Source organism: Acomys russatus, chromosome 23 (genome assembly GCF_903995435.1).
Source record: "Acomys russatus chromosome 23, mAcoRus1.1, whole genome shotgun sequence".
NCBI lineage: Eukaryota > Metazoa > Chordata > Mammalia > Rodentia > Muridae > Acomys > Acomys russatus.
In genome coordinates this window covers 6,269,234-6,275,369 of record NC_067159.1, presented here as the reverse complement: position 1 = coordinate 6,275,369, position 6,136 = coordinate 6,269,234, and positions in this window count along the sequence as shown.

The following is a 6,136-nucleotide window of genomic DNA, read 5'->3' as shown; positions in this document are numbered from 1 at the left end:
GTTTAAGAAAGGCAGAAGAAGCCTTACGGAACTTTTCTGACTCCTGTGAAATGGTAACATGGGAGAACAGAAACCTCCTGTAAAGCAGCACGGCAAAAGTTCACTTTAGCCACACTACACATCACGAAAGAGAGGCTTCTTCCCTCTGTTTAGAAGACTGGATAAATTCAGCGTAATGAGAGACATTTTAAGGGAAAGACAAACCAAAGGAAATTTAAAATCTTGAGCTTGGAACTACGATAGGATGGTATAGTGGAATGTTTTCCATAGTTAGATTAATAAACTAGAGCTCCACTGAGCAGTGTCAACACTCTGAACCGTTAATACAACAATAGCATAGCAACAGGATAAAACCAGGAAGAAATAAAACATCTATTTAGACATGTTGATACGCATAACTCGCATTTACCAACTTAAAACACATTCTTCGACTCTCTAATATTCACAACTTGCATGTATCCACCTTAAAACACCTTAGACCCTGCAATATCCATAACACATTCTTAGGCCCTCTAACACTTAAAACTTGCATGTACAACCTTAAAACACCTTCGCGGACATTGCAACATGTGTAAAACACCTTCTTAGGCCTTCTAACATTTATAAAACATCTTTTTGGAAGCTTTAGATATAGACATAGGTGCAAAACACTAAGAATGTAACATTTATATAATTCCTGATTGTTTCATGGTTCCTCTTACTATATATGTGTGCAATAATATAAATGTATATGTAAAAAATATTTACTAGGGGGCTGGAAAGATGGCTTAGTGGTTAAGAGCGCCACCTGCTCTTCCAGAGGCCCTGAGTTCAATTCCCAGCAACCACATGGTGGCTCACAACCATCTATAATGTAATCTGATGCCCTCTTCTTCAGATAAAGCACTCATATGCAATAAATAAAATAAATACATCTTTAAAAAAATATATTTACTAGGTAAAAAGATATAGGTGAAATTGCTGTAAGGAGTCACTGTCTTTTAGCTAAAATAATGGTACTGAGGTAGACTGTATCTAGACCTGACAGTTAAAGTTTCGTCTCCTGCACGTGAAGAGGGCTGGGAAGGTACCTGGAGCCTCCTATGATAGAAGCTGGCCTGTGTAGCCTGAGTGTGAGGATAAAACAGCCCTGTAGCGTTGCCCTGGCTTTGGAGAGGCTGCCGAATCTAAGAGCCAGCTGTACTCCACCATGTCAAGGAGCTTGAAGGCTGGACATGTCTAAAGCTCCTGTGCTGGTTGAACTTCCAGTGGCTGGGCACAGAGGACAAGCCTGTGTGTGAGCAGTGACATCCATAGGCCCATTTGCCAACAGGCTAGGCTGTGGGACCATCTGGCTATAGCTCCATCTGAAACAGGTCCCTGGCAGAGCTGGTTCAGGCTGGGTCCTGGTGGGAGGAGGGATTGCAGACCTCTATTTTCCTCCCTCAGGGGTAGTGGCTAAAGCCTGGAGTATGGCTTTGTTGTAGCCAAGAGGCTGTTGGGAAGGCTGCTTTTGGGTTTTAAAGATTTACTAGTCCCTATATAGGGGTTCAGGAAACATCCTCAGCCTTTTAGTTAAGATGGCAGCAAGACTACAGAGTTGTCTATCTTAAGACTATTTTTTAAATTTTATTTATTTATTATTATGCATACAGTGCTCTGTCTGCATGTACACCTGCAGGCCAGAAGAGAACATCAGATCCCAGTGTAGATGGTTGTGAGCCACCATGTGATTGCTGGGAATTGAACTCAGGACCTCTGGAGGAGCAGTCAGTGCCCTTAACCTCTGAGCCATCTCTCCAGCCCCCTCTTAAGACTATTTAAATAGACAACTTTGTTTATAGTTTATCTTAATACTTAAAGACTAAGAGTTTAGGTTTTATCCCTGTTAAGTTGGAGCATTAAAAACCATAAGCACAGTCCAAAAGAGCAGAACAGTTTTAGTATGATCAATAACATCATATTTAAAATTCTAGGCTAAACACGTTTTAAGGGAGTAATTTAGCCAGGTGATGGTGGCACATGCCTTTAATGCTAGCACTTGGGAGCCAGAGGCAGTTTGAGACCAGCCTGGTCTACAAAGCAAGTCCAGGACAGTCACAGATACACAGAGAAACCCTGTCTCGAAAAGAACAAAGCAAAACAAACAAACAAAAAAGGAGTGATTTAAAATTTAACATTGTAAACAAATGAATGTTAATACAGCAGAACATTATAGAATAATTTAAAAACTGTATCAAACCCATTAGCTATGAATGGTTAAATCCAGGTTAGCTGGTGACAGGAGGTATAACATTTATTTACTCATCTAGGAATTAGTAAAGACATAAATTAGAAACAAAAAAAAATTATTTATTTATTTATTTATTTATTTATTTTTGGTTTTTTGAGACAGGGTTTCTCTGTGTAGCCTTGGCTGTCCTGGACCTGCTTTGTAGACCAGGCTGGCCTCGAACTCACAGAGATCCACCTGCCTCTGCCTCCTGAGTGCTGGGATTAAAGGCGTGTGCCACCACGCCTGGCTTTTCAAAAACATTTTTGATCAGGGTATAAACATAGCCTTAAAAATGAGAAAGCCAAAATTAGGTAACCATATAAAACACAGAAGCTGTTTTGGAGTTTAGAATAGGGCGTGCTAGCGTATCCACAATATCCGGAAAACAAAGATGGCAGCTAGTCATGTGGCTGCCCTTAACAAAGATGGTATAAGTCCCCCTCCGTCACAGTCGTAGGGGAGGGGAGTAAGGGGAAAATGGGAGGGAGGGAGGAGTGGGAGGATACAAGGGATGAGATAACCATTGAGATGTAATATGAATAAATTAATAAAATAAAATTAAAACAAAAAACAAAAAACCAAAGATGGTATAGTCACATGGTTGCCCCTAACAAAGATGGCAGCTAGTCACGTGGCTGACCTGAACAAAGATGGCGCAAAGGGCAAATGCTCCACCTCTTCCATCCCAAACAAACATGGCGCCCCTCATGAGTTGTGAGGAACCAGTGGCAGGTAGATTTAAAATGTTAAAAGGCTGTAGTGACTCTGGCTATGCAGTGACTTTGTCACCAGGGAAGCATGGTGGCAGCAGAGGCAGCTGTGGCAGGAATAACCCAAAAAGAGACGTGCCTGGGGTCAGGGGGAATGGTGATAGAGGCAGAGAGGGTTCCTACACACCAGCTGGCAGAACACGGCCAGTTCAAAGTCACTCTAGTCACAGGGACCTAAAATTAGTCACACTCTGCGGTCGCATTTGCTTACCAATAATCTGGCAGAATGCTAGTCCACACCAGGGTTTGCCTTGAACAGAGCCACTGGGGGGCACAGGTGCCCATCAGAGTGAATCACCTATGCTGCACGCTGGGCCAGGCAGAGGGCAAAGCAGCAGAAGTTTACCTCAGTTTAGAATCATGGTTTTAGTGGCAATCTTAAAAAGCTGTTGAGAAGGCTTCCTCACAGGTGGCTCCAGGCAAGCAGGACAGTACTTAGAGAACGGAATTTAAACATCAGAATGACCCTCTGGGTTTCATTTCAGAGTTTTATAGCACCAATTTTATGTTTAATATATGAAAATGATGGTAAGGTAATAAGATACCCGATAATAGGTTATATGAGGTTTATTAAATGAGCATGGGGAGGGAAGGAAAGAGGGGAGGGGCACCCCAGAGAGAGAGGGGGGATGGAAGAGGGGGAGAAGGTGGAGCAAGGAAGGACTTGTCCTAGCTTTCTAAAAGTGGGGACCTAAAAGAGGCTGGAAGCCCTGGGCCTGTTGGCACACGCCTTGATTCCCAACACCCTGGAGGCAGAGGCAGGCGAATCACTGAGTTCGAGGCCAGCCTGGTCTACAAAGTGAGTCCAGGACAGCCAAGGCTACACAGAGAAACCCTGTCTCAAAAAACAAAACAAGAGGCTGGAAGCTCTGTGAGCATGGATGTGGGGGTGCATCCACTGAACCATCAAACTGGATTGATTTATCTTTAGATTAAGGACACGTGTTAACTGTGTCACATTGATAGACCTCTCTTCTTTAGAGAAATGCCTACAGACATAATTGGGGAGTGAATTCAAGGCCAGCCCAGGCAACTTAATGAGACCATCCCTCAACATAAAAAAAAATGAGGAGGCTTGGGGTTACAGCTCAACACATGTTAAACTTGGTGTGTTACTTGTGATAATGACAATGACACATTATATATAGAACCACTAGATTTCCGGTCTCATTTGGTGTATTAGTCAGTTTTCTGTTGCTGTCATAGTACCTCGGACAAACACTTGTAAGAAGGAATGGGTGTATTTTGGCTTGTGGTTTTCAAGACTTCAGCCCATGGCTAGCTCTGTTGCTTTTGAGGCCATGGTGAGTCCCCTTCATGTCATGGATACAGGGTACAGAGGCTGTTCATGTCACAGAAGCCAGGAAGCAAAAAAAAGGGAAGGGGTTGTGGCCCTAATACCTCCTCCGTCAAGCGCGTGCTCCTAAAAGACTTAGTTTATATACTCGGCTCTGCCCTCTAAAGATTCCATTCAAGAGTCAACTACAGCATTTGCCGGTGGCTCCAATGGCTCATGTCCACTTCACAATGCCAAATGCACTCACTGCATCGCCAAGAGTGCCCTCTGGCAGTCAACTGTTCTGCAGCACTGTGAAAATCAAAACTTCCAAGATACAGCAGCACCAGGGTTGGGGGTTGGACTGTCTGGTGCTGTGTATTTCTATGCTAATTACTGGCCCCCAAGATCTGGCTGCTGCCCAGAGGAGCACAGTCTCACATACACCTGTCCTTCTTGTGTAAACCTTGCTGTGCCTAATTTTAAAGTGATTGGTTAATTAAGAAGGAAGATAACTGAAGCTTCAGGGTTGGCAGAAGAAAGGGCGGTGGCATTTGGGGTTCACAGGCTGGGGTGGAGGGAGCACATGGTGAGGGCACAGAGAGGAGGACAGAGGATGGGCTAGGAGGTCAGGGTTGGGTGGAGCAGATTGAGCCCAGCAAGGAGGAGCTATTTGACACAACACATGGGTTGTGCAGCTGATGGTTAAGTCACTTAGAGGGGTGAAATCTGCCCAACTCCAAAGCTTTAGCTTTGAGAAACCATTGAAGTGGCCAGTCCATAGTGAGGGGTGGAGGGTTTTTATTGTGGATAAGAAAGGGAGAGCATCAATTATTTTGGAAGCTGGAGGGGCTGAAGAAGACTGTTGCTCTATTATATAAACTCTCACACCGGCCAATCTCAATCCCAATGGGAATAGGAGCCCAGAAAGGGAGGGTTTGACTAGAATGGGGCACACATTAGCTTATGGCTTGGTGACTAGTTATGGGGTACCCAATGGTGTGACACATGCTCCAAAGGACTTGAACAGACCCATCTCTCTGGCCTTGCTGACAGCCAGTCTCTCAGACTGGCTGTTGCTTCCTACATCTCCATGGGGCCGGTGTTTCTCCACTGCAGCTTTGGCCTCACCTCCAGCTTCGTGCTTTACCACCAGGGGCTGCTGCAGGACAGGATGCAGCCACTCTGCTTTCCTTTGAAATCTCATGCCAAGTCTCTATAATGCCCAACTTCTGCATTCTTCAAAACGGGCACCATGTGGACAAGAGTAAGGGGCACAGGGTGGTGGTGCTGGGGGTCGGAGCTCATCTCACCTCAGCAACAGTTTCTGAATGCCTGATGGCTGGATACGGAGGAAAATCCCAGAGAAACAATTCCCTAGATGACTAGCACCTAAAGAGGGTGCTGCGGGGCCCTTCCTAACGTCTTTGAAATTAATTTATACTGTGCTGCCTTTGAGCCCATGATGCTTGGGGTCTTGCTAATTATGGAAAAATCCCTTCAAAGATTTTGCCCCTATTGTCCTAGTGAAAAGCACTGTCTTATTCTGTACTTTGAGCTGGTTTCAAACTCACACAAACCCTTTAAGTGCTGGGACCTCATGCTGAGCAACCAAGCCTGGTTTCCCCCACCTCAAATGAATGGCACTCTTAGCCGTTGTGCAGTCCCTTAAACATGCTTCTTTTCTGTCCAAGCTATAAGGTTTCCCAGTATTTCTGCTCCAGTGTGTTGCTCCTGAGTCTCACTACAGGGAGCCACAAACACCCAGGATAAAACCTGAACACTTGCCTTGACTTTCTTCTACATCACTGTTACCCTTAAACCCAGCCCCCGACA